The sequence below is a fragment of the Myxocyprinus asiaticus genome, chromosome 15 (assembly GCF_019703515.2).
Source record: "Myxocyprinus asiaticus isolate MX2 ecotype Aquarium Trade chromosome 15, UBuf_Myxa_2, whole genome shotgun sequence".
Taxonomy (NCBI): domain Eukaryota; kingdom Metazoa; phylum Chordata; class Actinopteri; order Cypriniformes; family Catostomidae; genus Myxocyprinus; species Myxocyprinus asiaticus.
Genome location: NC_059358.1, coordinates 16,048,395 through 16,066,588, shown reverse-complemented (window position 1 = coordinate 16,066,588; position 18,194 = coordinate 16,048,395). Strand labels below are relative to the sequence as shown.

Sequence of the window (18,194 nt, the reverse complement as noted above, 5' to 3'; positions counted from 1 at the left end):
AGCAAGTTCAATAAATAAACTTCAATTGGTTCAAAATGCAGCTGCCAGAGTGCTGACTACAACCAAGAAATATTATTATATTAGCCCAATTTTATCGTTGTTACATTGCTACCTGTTAAATTTCATATTAATTTTAAAATTCTGTTTACTACATACAAAGCTTTGAATGGTCTAGCTCCACAGTACTTAAGTGACCTTCTGACATGCTATATTCCATCACATTCATTATGATCACAAAATTCTGGCTTGTTAATAATTCCAAGAATATCAAAATCCACAAAAGGAGGTAGATCCTTTTCATATTTGGCTCCTAAACTATGGAATAGTCTCCCTAACACTGTTCGGGATGTAGACACACTCACTCAGTTTAAGTCTAGACTAAAGAATCATCTATTTAGCCAGGCATACACCTAATTAATCCATCAACTCACAATTAGGCTGCTTTAGTTAGATCTGCAGGAACCAGAAACATCTATCATGATCTATTACTCTGCATAAAATTGAATGGCATCTACGCTAATATTATTCTATTTGTTTCCATGTCTCAACCTCGGGATTCATATCCCAAGGATACCAGAGCCGGCCAGATCCAGCTCCTTTCCTGCTTGGTGTCGGACTCCAATGTTACGTGTCGCTGAGTGATGGTGACAAACTACAGCCGGTGCTAGCCAGACATCACTTCAGTCTTTTGACTTCAGAGGATGAACTGATGCCAACTCCAACTGTAAGACATCGGATACTTCATATGCCAGTGCCTGAACCTTGGATTTAGGATGGACCCCACCGAACCTCACCGAAACGACCTGCCGGTGGAACTGCAATGCACCTCATTGATCTCTGCCTGCATCACCTTTATCTGTTGATGGACTACATTCTTGAAATGGAATACATAGACTATCATTTAATTACCAACAAAAGACTTCATCATCCAACTAACAAAGGACAATGCAACTATGTGAACTTCTGCAGTTAATCCAGGATGGACTTCAAAGACATTAGTCATTAATCCCAAAGTTCCTAAAAAATCTTTTTTTTTTTTTAAACACTGGACCTTAACGCTTACTTAATTTACAAATTTTAAACCATGACTTGCACTGCACACAAATAACTAATATTGGCATTATATTCATGTTGTTTAGCCAGAGGGGAACAGGCCCCCACAGTGAGCCTGGTTTCTCCCAAGATTATTTTTCTCCACTAACCAACATCTTATGGAGTTTTGTGTTCCTTGCCACAGTCGCCTTCAGCTTGCTCAAAGGGGTTCTAAATACAATTATATTTATTTAATTTTTATACACAATTTACAATCATAATTAATCAAACTACCCAATGATCATTCTAAGACGTTATAGATATTACAGTTTAATATTATTATTATTTTTTTTGTTAATGCATGATTTCCTGTAAGGCTGCTTTGAAACGATGTGTGTTGTGAAAGGCGCTATACAAATAAAAATGACTTAACAGAATGACTTAACCAGCTCGGTATCCAGTATTGGAACTCATGAAACCATTGGTGAGTGACCCCTTCGGCACTGTGTGCAAACATATCTTTGCAAAAAGGGTATTTCTCTTGTTCTTGTGTGAACACACATACTCTCTCACACACACACACACACACTAATGTCACAGAACTAATCCTTTGCAACAAGTGAACCTGAGCTCTCAGTTAACAAAAACAGCCAAATACTCACTCTGAAAACTGATCGCCATATGTCTAGTAATTCCAGTTTAGTATCCGTTCTCCAAATAGAACAGAGTGTACGATACGGAGACGGGAGGAAGTGCCGTCCGTTACCTGAGAGCTCTGCCACCTCACAGCACCAAAGCATGAATGAGAGCCACCAAACGACACAGCGGATATGAATGTTTGTGTTTGAGTGGGTGTACTTCAGTAAAGTGAGTGGGGGGGGGAGAGAGTGAGAGAGAGAGAGAGAGAAATAGAGAGATGGGAGGGGGAGAGAAAGGGTGAGCAAGACAAGCAGTAAGAAAACGAGTGGGTGTGAGAGACATGAAGACACATAGGGGAGGAAGAAAAGGGAGTATGAATGAACAAGGTCACAGTGATTGAACATCAGGCAGCCTTATTGTGGTGATCACAAGCTGATGGAGGCAGAATGCATTGTTATAACTAAGTGGCTTACTATTTCATTAGTTTTCATCATTATACTCATTAAAACCTTTTCATGGTGTTTCCATGGAACACAAATGGAAAGTGTATTTAACAGGGACTGAAGCTTTCAAGCACAAATACGATGAAAAGCCATCATTAAAGTATTATAAAAGTAGTCCTTACGACATCTACTTTATTCCATCTGAAGGAATTATATATTCCTATTAGTCATATGACAGCTTTGTGTCAGGAAAAGACTGAAATTTAAGTCGATATTCACTGATTCACTTTTTTAAGCTTGAAAGCTTCCCTGTTCATTGTAATTCCATGGAAAATAGCACGGAAGAGTCTTCACATTTTCTCTTTTTGTGTTCCACATAAGAAAGTCATATGGGTTTGGGACTACCCAAAGGTGAGTAAACAATTAACATTTTTGGGTGAGCTGTCCCTTTGAATGGCAGATGAACTGCACTGAACTGATCTAGTGTGGTTCATGTGATATTTTTTCCTTGACATGAATAAATTTGGGTCACCTCAGTCTGGCCGTCTTAACTCCTGCTGTTCCAATGAAAAGCACAACTTCATATTTGGATAATGACATCATGATGAGCTGGCTGGACCACTGATTGGATGGGGCTTTCCCAACTATGCAAGCTTATAAATGACTATATGAATGTACGTGTGGGAACATACAGTATGCATGCATGTGTCTGAAGCAAAAAAAATAAATAAAAAACCTTGAAAAGAACCTTGAAAAAACAAAATAAAAAAAACTTACAAAAACAACAAAGAGTGAAATTAATAAATAATATATATATATACTGTGTATATACACTGTTGGCCAAAAGTTTGGAATAATGTACAGATTTTGCTGTTTCGGAAGGAATTGGTACTTTAATTCACCAAAGTAGTCAGGACATTACTGATGTAAAAAACAGCACCGTCATAATTTGAAAAAAGTAATTTTTGATCAAATCTAGACAGGCCCTATTTCCAGCAGCCATCACTCCAACACCTTATCCTTGAGTAATCATGCTAAATTGCTAATTTGGTACAAGAAAATCAATTGCCATTATATCAAACACAGTTGAAAGCTATTTGGTTGGTTAAATGAAGCTTAACATTGTCTTTGTGTTTGTTTTTGAGTTGCCACTATATGCAATAGACTGGCATGTCTTAAGGTCAATATTAGGTCAAAAATGGCAAAAAAGAAACAGCTTTCTCTAGAAACTCATCAGTCAATCAATGTTTTGAGGAATGAAGGCTATACAATGCTTGAAAATGCCAAAAAAACTGAAGATTCCATACAAAGGTGTACACTAAAGTCTTCAAAGACAAAGGACAACTGGCTAGATGTACAACTAAACAAGAGGATAAGTACATCAGAGTCTCTAGTTTGAGAAATAGACGCCTCACATGTCCTCAGCTGACAACATCATTGAATTCTACCCGCTCAACACCAGCTTCATGTACGAGAAGACTCAGTGGTGCAGGCCTTATGGGAAGAATTGCAAAGAAAAAGCCACTTTTGAAACAGAAAAACAAAAAGAAAATGTTAGAGTGGGCAAAGAAACACAGACATTGAACAACAGATAATTGGAAAGGAGTATTATGGATCTTAACCCCATTGAGCTTTTGTGGGATCAGCTAGACTGTAAAGTGCGTGAGAAGTGCCCATCAAGACAGCCATATCTATGGCAAGTGCAACAGGAAGCGTGGGGTGTAATGTCACCTGAGTATCTGGACAAACTGACAGTTAGAATGCCAAGGATCTGCAAAGCTGTCCGTAGTTTAAGAAGTTCTGAAATTTTTTTTCATATTGTAATAGTAATTTTTCACGTTATTAATGTCCTGACTATACATTGTTATCAGTTGAATGCCACTTTGGTGAATAAAAGTACCAATTTCTTTCCATAAGATAAAAAAATGTACATTATTCCAAACATTTGGTCACCAGTGTAAATAAACCATGTATTAAGAGTTGTGGGTGTTCTTTCTAAAAACTGGAGCATCTCCAGGGAACCGTTTTAGCCAAAGGCTTCTTAAAGCTAAGGCATCTGTATAAACATGACAAAGAGTGCATAAGGCACACTACCTGTTCCAGGTATGTTTATTTCCTAACTCCTTGTTTGGCAAGAAATCGAGGGAGTGGGAGAACTTTCGATTGATATTTCGGTGCCAATAGCTGTTTTTTGGAACTATTGGTTATTAGCAAAAAACCAGGCTGACAAGGTTAATTCGTATTATTCTTCTTCTGTTTCCTGCAGCTTTAATGTGCCGCTACTCAAATACATAATAATGAGCTTTGTGTGGCTGCTGGAGCGTTTCCTCCAGGTGAACTAACATGTATACAGAAGCCTGTAACAAATCCAAACCTTCAGGGTGACATCTCCCCCTCAGATAAAGCGTTACACATTAATGTCTTTTGCTCTTTATTTTGTTGCACCAGCACTTAAAAGCTTCATGTTTTTATCAGCGAGTGAAAGAAGAAATATGGAATTGCCCAATGCTTCCATTTTTTACTGACTAAAATCACCTGAACACACAGCACATCTTAATCACGACTTCCGACCTTTGTGGACTTGGAGGCAGCAAAGCACTTAAAGAGAAGTGACAATCCTATTTAGCTGTAGCGTGTAAGTGGCTAACAAGTCTTCTCTACTAATTCGGCTACAGGCACAGAAGCAGCAGTGTAAACAGGTAGGGTCGATGGGCAAGTAACTGAAGAAAAGGAGACAACAGACTTTTACCCAAGGGCAACAATCACTCCACATTGGAGTGTTAGCAGATGAGTCTCAGGGTGCCACTCATTCAAACTCCTTTAATTTTTCACTCTGGTTAGAGTAGCTCCTTGAAAGGACTTGAGTTCACCTTAATCGATGTCATAAGATGCTCATTTAAAGACTCAAGATTTTTTGACTGAAAATGCCAGAGCTGTAGCAAAAGTTCTCAGCTTCCTCAGCTTACGTCTCACTTCTATTAGTGTTCTCCTACAGTGGGAGTGTTGACAGTTTGTTTTTAGAGCCTGAGAGATACAGGAGGCCTTTGTCTCCTCTCCTGTCACCACCCAGTCTCTATCCAAAGGGGAGATGGTTGAAGGTGGGGGACTGGTAGTCAAAAATAGCAATCATTAACAATAAAACACCCACACATGAAAAGTATATAACTGTGAATAACTCATAGCCACTGATACTCCCTTACACCCCTGATGGCAAACAGACAGGGTGCTTGAGACTATATAAACATAATCTTGGTCTGGATCTGGATCTCGTTACTCAGTGTCTTGGTCTTGGTCTGGATCTGGGTCTCTGCTTATGGTCTTAGTCAAGACCGCAGTGTATTACCAGTGCACTAAATGCAATAATTATTTCAACCACTGGTTGGCATGGCATCTTCACCATTACTGTGAATTTGAAAGTACTTCTGCCTCTGTGTCATCATGTGTCTCGCTCATCACATGAATGTAATTGCAAGAACTATGGTCTAACAACACAAAGCAATCATTAGTGATTTATGGTTATAACTGCCATTTAATGTCTATTGTCTTTATTCACAGCAGCCGCGGGACCCAGTTGTTACGCTGTGGGAGTTGCCGGTATTCTTATGAGTTGTTGGCGGGAGTAGGGCTGCACGATTATGACTAAAATCATAATTGAAGATTATTTCCCTTGATATTGTAATTGCTATAAATAATATTGATTCATATAAATTTATTGTAAGCCGAATTATTTATGTAGCTACACATCCCAAACATGCTGAGAACTGTGTTCCTAAATTAGTTAATTGCTCTTCTATGCATCAGTACAAGACAGTGACTAAATGGTCAACTTCACATTTGTTCCTCTTAGCAGCAGGAAAAACAACTGTTATTCATATTGTGATTAAATTATAAACAGAAAGCAGAACACTCAGAACAACAGAACACTCCCTTTATAATTACTGAAGCTGTCAATCACTTCAGTTCAGCGTGAACTCACTGAGTTCTGCACTCTCGACAAAACTCCCATAATAATCAATGAAGCTGTCTACACTGCACGATAAATATAATATTTACATCATTTCTACACCTTGTTGTTTATAATGAGATAATTTGTGACAGTGCAGCAGCAGAACTCAGTCTGTGAGCATGCGCTGAGTGGATTTCTTCTGCGCCTGTGACGTTTCCACTGGTGCGTTTTGAGTGAAAGTGAGCGAGCGTTTTAAATTAATTACTATGGAAGTCAAGCGCCATGCTCGCGAGGTGCATTGTGGGATTGAGAGCATCAAAAAGTTGACATTTCTTGGCTTTATTCAAATGAGGAAGGAAAAACGGCGTGCGGTAGCCAGTCATTGTGAGCAGTGACGTCTGTCATAAGCGCCTAAAATATGCCTTTAATGCAGGAGTTTCTGCTGGATTCAGTGCTTTAATCACAACATCATGTATATTTCTGACTTCAAACATATGTCAAATGATGTTTGCACACATTCATTGTGGCTGGGTAAGCAAAAGTGTAATAAATTAACAATGTTTGTGCATTGTGGGCATTCGAAAACTAAGCTGGCATCTTTCCAATTGTAATCGCGCATTTAAAAATGATATTATTGATCGTATTCTGAAAACAATGATAGACAAAACGCACTGGCTTTGCATATTACAAACACGTCCCCAAAGCAATAGCTGTCTAGCATGTTGGGGTGGGGGGCTCTGATTGGCCGTTGCATTCATACTCTCAACAGACATGTCTGTGATTTTGAAACATAAACATTGTTATTTTATTATATTAATAATGCATATGAAACACATTTATTTAATAAAGTTTATTTACTTTTCTTTACACTTTTCTTTTACTACTTTCTTGGGGAAAACCTGAAACGAAAAGTTGGTAAAGTTTGATTGTTGATTTGTTCCTTGCTCAATTAAGTAAAATAAATGAAAAGATGTTAAAACATAACTGCTGAATATTACAAATGATTGCTGAAATAAATTAAGCATCTTGGTTCATTAAAATTTACTGCATGGTTCTTGGACCGACAGGTCTTGGTCTAGATCTGGGTCTTGAAGGGTCTGGTCTTGATTATACCTCTGGTAACAAGCATCCGCAATGCCCCTCATTGTGCCTCTTTGTGGTGCCAACTGAGTAATTTCACACCATTTTCGCATCATAACCTCTTGGGTTCTACACAACAGCTTCTGTTATTTTTTGTCTGTCTTTAAATATGAATAAGAATCAATAGAATCATAAAAATAATCCCTGTTTAAAACAGATTTCAGAAAACTCCTCTCGTCTTCCATGAACAGATAGTCCTGCCCCTAACTCGTACCATTGGTTGAGTTAATATTGCTGTGTCGAGCTTGTTGAGCCATTCAGAAAACAGTGGGATGTTTTGATAGTCACAGAGCTACAATGTTACACATTTAGGTAAAAATCAACCTATAAATAGTTTATTTATACTTGACTCTGCATATTAAGATGGGTTACTTGATATTACAGCATGGAAAAAAACGACACGTAGTTTGCATGGGTAATCATGCTACCTCAATGTACAGTTATACACTGACATACTTGTATGGTGCAATGTGATGCAACATGTACTTATCAAATGTTACGAGGCACATTTATGCTATTTTGGCCTAATTCTGGATTGTAATTTAGATTAAATTAGCGGCCTTGGACATTGCAGACAGATGAAATGTATTTTTGCAATGCCTCCCACAAAATGAGGACCTATAAAAAGCGCAAAGGCAAAAATGGATTTTCAAGGGTTGGAGCAAACAGACAACAAGAGTACTTGAGGATGTCATTCTTAGATTAGAAACAGAACTCTAACTAAAGCAATGCGGCAAACCAAAAGAGCCAATTCAGTAATTTATATCTCAAGTTCCTTGTTTATTGAGGGCGAAAGACCTGACGATATTTGGCAGACACTTTTTATCCAAAGTGACTTATTGTGCACTAAGTACTTTGCTCAAGGGCAGAATGGACCAGCTCCTCAAACACCCCTACATAGAAACCTGCAACCTTTACATTAAGAAGATGCATCTTAAATTCAAGGCTTCCACCACCCATTTGCAATGCTTGGTAAAACTTTTACTCTGTAATAGGAACTGCTAACTGCATCTGTGGGAATGAGAGAGGCAAACAGCTTAATTAAAGCAAAGCTTTGCCATCCCAGATATAACCTTTAAGGAGACAGTTCACTGTACTTTCGACTTTCTTGCACAAAGATTTTTTTACCCTTTTTTTTTGGAACTCAACCCTTAAATACTGACATGTCGATTTTACTGATTGTGAATAGGTGTGATAATAATCACTGCATGGAAAGCAATTCTTCAAGCACACAGTACATGACATTAGGCTAAGTCAAGCACATAGAGGGCACAGATAGATCATATATCCTCTCTTTCTCTTGACCTGATGTGAATGATCTCCTGATGTGCTGCTCCATGTAAGTCCTTTTTGTTTTATGAACTGATCAATAAGCCAGCTCTCTGGATCTGTAATCTAATTATGTACTGTGTGAACAGGGCACTCCTGATTCTGTGAATAATCCACACTGCATTGGGGCCAATATCCCTTTAAAATGATCTCCCTTTACCCAGCTTTACTTTACCAGAGAAAGGCCATGCTATACAGAAAAACACTTAAAATTGTAGGTTTTAACTACAGAAGGTTTACAGTATTTTCTTAAGCATCATGCTTCAAGTTTCACAGTATTTACATAACTGCAGTACACTGAGACACGAATTTCATCAGTCTGCTATTAGTCAACAAACAGATAGTCACACCATAAACTCACAGCAAAGAGAGAGTACACAAGTATCACATGTGAGCGAGCTGATTGGCTAACAGATAACAAGTTCAAAGAACCTATCAGAGTTAGTCAATTGTCTCTGTTAAAATAATTTCTCCTCTCCCAGCTTAATATGCAAAGTACTCACCTCACCTTGAATATTATAATAAGCACAAGCAATCTTGATATAAGAACCCCAATGGCACAAAATAAATTGATGATATGTCATATATAGCAAAGCTTGAGCCTGTTGTTGAAGTTTGATAGTGTTATTCAGTGAAAAATACATTTAAAATTTCCCTTGGTTTTCTATTGATTATGAAGACCAAGGGAGACTCTCACTGTGAACGTAAAACAAAAGATCAGTCCCTCAAGGATTTATTCTTAAAGATTCAACCAATCTCCACGTTACTTGCGGTAGCTTGAATTTTTTTTATAATTTCTGCAATTCTTCAGCAAAAGCTGTGAATCTGAGGTATTCCCATCGCTTTCCTCCATGTTTGACAGCGGCAAAACAACTACTTGAAAAGCTTCAGTGTCATGGAAGGAGATCACAAGTGATAAAAATAGAGGAGGAAGAAGTCACATTTTTAGAAGCCACCCACTAATTTCAGAGCCAACAAGTTTAGTTCGTCATTGCGTGGGTGACAAGCCTTATAGCACAGGGAAACCACAACACACATTCTTCTCCACACCCCTCAGCTGAGACATGACCGACAAGACCAGGAAGTGGTCACAGAGGCAGGAAGTGACATTGATGAAACAGAGGGCATGAAGTCAAAAAGAATAAAACTGGTCACACTTGCACTAGGTTAAATAATAAGGTTTGGTATTATGATTTAAAACAGGCCTGTATCCAGCAACATCTGAACTTTTTGCTGTGAACTTCTTTGCTCCTTCTAAATTTAACATATTGGTTGTCGGTCACCGAAGGTCCTTTCAAATATGTCAGAGAATCAGCCTTCTTTTCATACACCATATAAAAGATATCAACTCGATCTTGTCTATGTTCTGAGGAGGATTTTGACTTGTACTGTCAATGTAAACACAACAAAAACATAGAAAAATAAGCAAAATGATTTGGCACTGATTTCAAACCTGACAAAAGAAACTTCATAGAACTTCTCCAACCATGTGTGAAGAAAAAAACAAACAAAGAAAAACAGGAATGTTTTATTTTATTTCCTTTTTGGAGTTTAGGACCCTAGTGACTTACATTGTACAGACAAAATAATCTCTTACATTCTTCAAAATGTTTTTATGTGTGTTCCGCTGAATAAAGTAAGTCATGCAGGTTTGGAAGAACATGAGGGAAAGTAAATGACAGAATTTTCATTTTTGGGTTCACTATCTCTTTAAGTGTGGCTTAAGCACCCAAATGCTTTTTGGTGCCACTTTATGTGGTAGTGCGAGTTTAAAACAAGCTTTTAATTATAGGGTCACTCTCTCTCTAAGCATTAATGCATGTATGCATGTGTCGCTGAATGCCTGCAGAGCTGTTGGTCTAGCTAACATCTGGCACAGTCTGAATAAAGCTATCATTCCTGGAGGGCCATATATGTGTGCTTGAGTGTGTGTGTGTGTGTGAGTTGGTTTTTGTGGTTTACTAGGACATTTTTTTAGGTTACACACTAGTAATTACGAGGGTATTATGCTATAAATGTGGTTTATGAGGACACCTCTAGTGTCCTCATAATTCAAACATCTTAAAAAAACATACTAAACAATGTCAAAAGGTTTCTGTGAGGGTTAGGTTTAGGGGTAGGTGTAGGGTTAGGGGATAGAATATCTCGTTTGTACAGTATAAAAATTCATTAGGTCAATGGAGCGTCCTCATAATGATAGGAGTACCAACATGTGTGTGTGTGTGTGTGTGTGTATCAAACACACAAATATTGCCTGCAAGACAGCAGATAGCATCTTATGCAGCTCACCTAATCAGAAAACATCTACAGTTTGCGCACCATCTGTTAAGTGCCACTCAGGACTCTAGTTGGGGACTCAGCTAAGACACTGTAAATCACACATGGCAATAATATTAGGAACAGTGCAGCCAGTCATACATTAAATTACTGTTGGCAGACATCAGTGTAGTGCAGTGCAGCCCAACTGCAAGATGCTGAGCAAAAGATCGCTGCAGTTCAGCCCAGAATAACTCCCTGCGAATAAACTGCACATTCACACTGGAGAAAAAAAAAAAAAAAGACTGAGAGAGAAAATAGGGAGAACCACAGACATAAACAAGTTAAATGGAGGGAAAACACTCATCTGCCCATTGGAAACGCTTAATTAGTTTTCAATAAGGCCATGATAGTTGAGAGTTTGTAACTTGTTGGCAATTTCTTATTTTTAAATGGTCTGAATGAAATTAGGCTTTATTCACAGTTAGCCACCTTTCAGAGACAGGTTAAAGGGCTAGTTCACCTAAAACTTAAAATGATGCTTTCATTTACTTAGCCTCATGTCATTCCAAACTTTGCATGGAACACCAAGAGAAATTTTAAAGAATGTACTGGTAGTTTCTCTTCCGTGCAATTACAAGAAAGGATGAATGGTTTTAAGCTAGAAAACGGATACAAAAACACCAAAAAAGTATCATACAAGTAGTCTTCTGAGGCATAATGGTTGATGGATTGATAAATGGTTGGTTCATTGTTATTCACTGATAATCTTGACATCTGCCCTAGTGCTCCTTGTCACGTTCACAAGTATTAATGCTCGATTCATGAGCAAATAATTTTTTTGAGACAGATCTTTTCAATATGCAGGATCAATCTGATTCGTGGACAAATCATTGAAACTGGTTTTGGAGTTTAACTGACTGACTCAATGATCCAACTGCAGCAGTTAAAATCTCTGTAGAATAGAATTATCAGTGAATGAATAACAACATGAATTTTGGTCTATTCCTCACACATAGTCATAGTATGGCTTCAGAAGATTTGGAATATAGTGGAATACATGAACATTTGGACTACTTTTATGATACTTTAAAGGTGCTTTTGCATTCATTTTGCAACTTGAAAGCTCCAGTCTCCATTTTTTTGTAATTGCATGAATATACTTGGGTGTTTTGTGTTCTCTTTTTGTGTTTGATGGAAGAAAGTCATACTGGTTTACAATGACATGAGGGTGACTAAATGTTGACAGAATTTTCATTTTTGCGTGAACTATTCCTTTAAGCCGGGATGGGTGACTTTGTGTTGCGCAGTTTGTGTTCCTGGACGCAAATCGTCCACAGGACTCTCCCCTGACATTAGGGGTCTATTTCTATCTTCTCTCGCTCAGGTCTCCAGGCTCACTGGGGGGGGGGGGGGGGGAGATCTGCATCTTTTTTATTTATATTTTTATGATTATTTATTTAAAATCTATATGAAAAAACAACTTTGTAATGCTTTGGCAATACTGTTAGAGAACTGTCATGCCAATAAATCTAAATTGAAGAGAGACAGAGAGAGAGAGAGAGAGAGAGAGAGAGAGAGAGAGAAAGAGAACAGCACACAGGGGTTTCACTGTGCCTTATCTCCACTGTAGCCCTCTGTGGGGAGCTTACATGCAGACAAATACCATTTAAAAAGATATTTGTCAAGTAGTGTACGGCAGTGGTATAAAAAACACCCCAGGGGTATATGGCACGCACACTGATTTACTATATCAAACCTCATTCACGGTACCACAAGAAGCTAATACTTCATTTTAAAGGAAAAACATGATGAACATGACCATTTAAAATCCTTCTCCTTTAGGCAAATCAATCCATCATGGTGGCAAGAGTGAGTTATGTCAGTGTTTCATAGTTCAGAGTAACTCTATGTCATTATTTTAAAAGAAAGTCTGTGGGGACCAAACCAGAGTGAACAGCTGTATACTGTCTGGAAACAAACCGCATATAAAAGGGATGCTAGCAACACAAATGCTATTTTTAGATTGGCCGATCTTGGTATTAAAATCTGTGATCTGCGATCGGCCGATCATGCCTAGATTCAGGGACAATCTTGCGCATCTTCACGCAGTTGCTTAATAATTAGTTATTTCTAATGATTTCTCACTGGAGCAATTTTGGAGCTTGTAGTGGATATATCTCCCTTATTTCTGAACATATCTCTGCTATGTGTAAAGCATTAACATACAATATATTGCCAAAAGTATTCGCTCACCCATCCAAATAATTGAATTCAGGTGTTCCAATCACTTCCATGGCCACAGGTGTATAAAATGAAGCACCTAGGCATGCAGACTGCTTCTACAAACATTTGTGAAAGAATGGGCCGCTCTCAGAAGCTCAGTGAATTCCAGCGTGGTACTGTGATAGGATGCCACCTGTGCAACAAGTGCAGTCGTGAAATTTCCTCGCTACTAAATATTCCACAGTCAACTGTCAGTGGTATTATAACAAAGTGGAAGCGATTGGGAATGACAGCAACTCAGCCACGAAGTGGTAGGCCACGTAAAATGACAGAGCAGGGTCAGCGGATGCTGAGGTGCATAGTGCGCAGAGGTCGCCAACTTTCTGCAGAGTCAATCGCTACTGACCTCCAAAGTTCATGTGGCCTTCAGATTAGCTCAAGAACAGTGCGTAGAGAGCTTCATGGAATGGGTTTCCATGGCCGAGCAGCTGCATCCAAGCCATACATCACCAAGTGCAATGCAAAGAGTCCACTGGACTCTAGAGCAGTGGAGACGCGTTCTCTGGAGTGACGAATCACGCTTCTCCATCTGGCAATCTGATGGACGAGTCTGGGTTTGGCGGTTGCCAGGAGAACAGTACTTGTCTGACTGCATTGTGCCAACTGTGAAGTTTGGTGGAGGGGGGATTATGGTGTGAGGTTGTTTTTCAGGAGCTGGGCTTGGCCCCTTAGTTCCAGTGAAAGGAACTCTGAATGCTTCAGCATACCAAGAGATTTTGGACAATTCCATGCTCCCAACTTTGTGGGAACAGTTTGGGGATGGCCCCTTCCTGTTCCAACATGACTGCGCACCAGTGCACAAAGCAAGGTCCATAAAGACATGGATGAGCGAGTTTGGTGTGGAAGAACTTGACTGGCCTGCACAGAGTCCTGACCTCAACCCGATAGAGCACCTTTGGGATGAATTAGAGCGAAGACTGCGAGCCAGGCCTTCTCGTCCAACATCAGTGTCTGACCTCACAAATGTGCTTCTGGAAGAATGGTCAAAAATTCCCATAAACACACTCCTAAACCTTGTGGAAAGCCTTCCCAGAAGAGTTGAAGCTGTTATAGCTGCAAAGGGTGGGCCGACGTCATATTAAACCCTATGAATTAAGAATGGGATGTCACTTAAGTTCATATGCGTCTAAAGGCAGATGAGCGAATACTTTTGGCAATATAGTGTATAACTTCAGCATACAGTATAACTTACAGAAGTGTGGCAAAGGGCACTTTTAAAAGAATTAGCAGTGATTGAATCAGTATCTGTATCAGTACCTCAAATGTTCTGATTGATGCACAAGTAGTTAGGACAGAAATAGATTAGTGAGGACGTGGCCTTAGTAGGTAGTAGGCAGAAAGGCAATTCACTGGATTCTGGAAGAGAGCTTTTATCTCCAATCATATTTTCACTGCTAAAGGCTACATAGAACTTAAGGAGAAAGTAAAAAAAAAAAAAAAGGAAAAAAAAGATATGGTAGTATTAACCCTCTGTGGCATTAGGCTGGAGGTCTTAAAGTTTCTTCTCAACTGCAAACAAAACTGGCCCAGATTTCATCCACTAAAAAGGCAGAAGTGTGTCAGAGGAGTGAGCCAGGCTCGTTGGTGGTCTGAAATCAGGCCAGGATGAACTCCTGGGATGTGGTCACACACCCAATAAGCAATGTTATCTACCTGTAAGAGAGTGGATATGTAGGCAGATTGCTGTGGAGACAGGAAGAAAAGCAGTCAGAGATCAAAGGGGATTCCTTTCATAGATATACAAATCTGAACAGCTATTGCATTGCCAAGCAAGCAGAAACTCTGATTTCTAGATTGAAAAGACCATAATTGCTGGTCACCAGCAAAGGTTGTGTTTTGGATGCTCTGTTGAATGGTTTGGATCGTTGACCAACATTTATTTTGCTTGTGAAAAAAACTTGACTATGCTGGTCCACCACCTAGACCAGCACCAAACCAGGAATAACCACTTTCGTGCAGGTCTAATCTGGTCTTTTCAGCAGGGCTACTGTACAAATGTCTAAAAGTCTTTAGGGAAACTATAGCCTACATTTCCTCACTATGCCACATTTGTCATTCAGAAGCTGAGGTTGGTTGAAGTAATTGAGGCAGGGGTCACATAAGTCTTGTCAGGGGGATTGGCACCACACTCCAGCAGCTGTCATCAACTCATAAAAATCTGTTGAGGGGAAATCCAAACTCAATTCCACCATGGTCTCTTGCTTTAAGCAGCTCTCAAACAAAACCCGTAGGATCTCATCTTCCCTCTTGCTCTGACTCTGAGCTTATGGAGAGAGGGCCGCATATGGTATAAGTGTCTCTAGATTAGTTGCTGTTGAGTATTGATTTTGTTCTCTTGTTTTTTTTTCTTTCTGTCTGTGATCCCCAAATCGATGTGTCACCTAATACCAACACAAGCGGGAACAAGAGACTCCTTCTTGAAAACAAGGAAAAAATGGTTTTAGAGCAAGGGTGATCAATCCTGTTCCTGAACATCTACAGTTGAAGTCATTTAAAACTCAGTTTTTCATAATTCCTGACATTTAATCGTAGAACCATTCCCTGCCTTAGGTCAGTTAGGATCACTATTTTAAGAATGTGAAATGTCAGAATAATAGTAGAGAGAATGATTTGTTTCAGCTTTTATTTCTTTAATCACATTCCCAGTGGGTCATAAGTTTACATACACTTTGTTAGTATTTGGCAGCAGTGCCTTTAAATTGTTTAACTTGGGTCATAGGTTTTGGGTAGCCTTCCACAAGCTTCTCACAATAAGTTTCTGGAATTTTGGCCCATTCCTCCAGACAGAACTGATGTAACTGAGTCAGGTTTGTAGGCCTCCTTGCTCGCACATGCTTTTTCAGTTCTGCCCACAAATTTTCTATCGGATTGAGGTCAGGGCTTTGTAATGGCCACTCCAACACCTTGACTTTTTTGTCCTTAAGCCATTTTGCCACAAATGTGGAGGTATGCTTGGGGTCATTGTCCATTTGGAAGACCCATTTATGACTGAGCTTTAACTTCCTGGCTGATGTCTTGAGATGTTGCTTCAATATTTCCACATAATTTTCCTTTCTCATGATGCCATCTATTTTGTGAAGTGCACCAGTCCCTCCTGCAGCAAAGCACCCCCACAACATAATGCTACCACCCCCATACTTCACAGATGGGATGGTGTTCTTTGGCTTGCAAGCCTCACCCTTTTCCTCCAAACATAATGATGGTCATTACGGCCAAACAGTTCAATTTTTGTTTCATCAGAGCAGAGGACATTTCTCCAAAAAGTAAGATCTTTGTCCCCATGTACACTTGCAAACTGTAGTCTGACTTTATGGTGGTTTTGGAGCAGTGGCTTCTTCCTTGCTGAGCAGCCTTTCGGGTTATGTCGATATAGGACTTGTTTTACTGTGGATATAGATACTTGTCTACCTGTTTCTTCCAGCATCTTCACGTGGTCCTTTGCTGTTGTTCTGGGATTGATTTGCACTTTTCATACCAAACTACGTTCATCTCTAAGAGACGGAATGCATCTCCTCCCTGAGCGGTATGATGGCAGCGTGGTCACATGGTGTTTATACTAGATGAAAGTGGTACCTTCAAGCATTTGGAAATTGCTCCCAAGGATGAACCAGATTGTGGAGTGCTTGCTTAAAAACAAAAGGGAGTGTGTGCAGTTCCGGCTCATCTGCGGCTCTGTGTGTGCCATGTGCTATCTTTCCCCGATGATTTCGGCATAAATGATCAAATGTCGATGACCAGTATGCAGCACTCGTGTCAAGCGATGTCTGCAAATAGTGCCTGTTTTGTAAACGTTTTTGACCATCGCTGCTGTAATAGACTGCAAATAGAAAATGTTTCCAGACTGGAGACCTGAATAATGCAGGGGGCTTCTCTATCAGCGGCTATTTTTCTCCACTTGCCATTTTCAACTACACACAACGCTTGCAGAACAGTGATGTCATCAAGTTGACCCACGTGAAACACAGGCAGAGCATATCCATTTACAGAACCATTCAGGTGCATTAGCAGAGGTTGTAACTGTGCGTGTCTAGTTGACGCTTTATTTTCTTCACAAAACCTTTTGCTCCAGATGCGTCAATAAACTTGGTGAACCGTGGTGCCAATGCTTCCCGAATTGTGGGTTGTTGTTTTTTTGTTTTTTTTTACCGAGAACTGTTACGCACATAATATACAGTATATACACTACCGTTCAAAATTTTTGGGTCACTTATTCTTTTTTTCTCATTTCTCATTTTATTTAATTTTTTCACATTTTAGAATAATAGTTAAGTCATCACTATGGAATAATAGAAATGGAAATATGGGAATTATGTTGTGACTAAAAAAATCAAAAATAAATCAAATATTATATTTTAGCATCTTCAAAGTGGCCACACTATGCCTAGAATTTGCAGAAATGTACTTCTGGCATTTTCTCAACCAACTTCTTGAGGTTTCACCCTGGGATTCTTTTTAAACAATATTGAAGGAGTTCCCATCTATATGCTGGGCACTTAGTGGCTGCTTTTCCTAATTATTCGGTCCAAGTCATCAATTTCAAAAACATTTTTTTTTTTTTTTTATAAAATTGTTTTGTAATTAAATAAATTAATATGTTGGCACAATTATATTTTTGTCTACAAAACCAATTTCAAACATTTTAGCATATGCCTTCAGATCAAAAGGTTAAGATCATGAGAAACATTTCAGGCAAGTGACCCCAAACTTTTGAACAGTAGTGTATATATAAAGAAGCAGCAGAGTCAGATTTCGCAGTTATAGTGGGGCACTTACTATATAATTGAAGTGTATGGGTCTAGCTCAAAAATGTAAAACAAGTTCCTAGTTTATCCCTTAATGAGGAAGCGGCAATGACCACATGAAGTTTGCATATATAGGTAATTTATTCAATATTTTTCTACACTTTTCAGTGCTCACAAAACACACACACACAGAACGGCGCATGTAACTCTCCTCCTCTGTGGCTCGAAGCTCACTTTTATCTCTCTGTCGCCTCTCACTGCAACACAGAACAGCTGTTAGTAAAACTGCCCACAGGTGTAACTCCTTACTGCTCTCATCTCCCGGTCTCGCTCTCCATTCACAAATCGGCGCTCGGCCACGGCCCCACCTCCACATACCCC

General features: G+C 39.2%; 1 protein-coding gene across 4 annotated transcripts in view; it reads right to left on the bottom strand.

Annotated features, from left to right (window-relative positions):
• Positions 1-18,194, bottom strand: part of LOC127453285 (transcription factor HIVEP3-like) — a 133,820-nt gene that overhangs the window by 38,447 nt on the left and 77,179 nt on the right. Inside the window, exon 1 of one of the 4 annotated variants that reach the window (XM_051719540.1) lies at positions 1,695-1,824. The exons of 2 other annotated variants lie outside the window; for them this stretch is intronic. The gene's annotated coding sequence lies outside the window, so the exon portion shown is untranslated. Of the gene's footprint in view, positions 1-1,694; positions 1,825-18,194 lie in introns of those variants that run through there. One more of the 4 variants, XM_051719542.1, reaches the window with a different exon arrangement.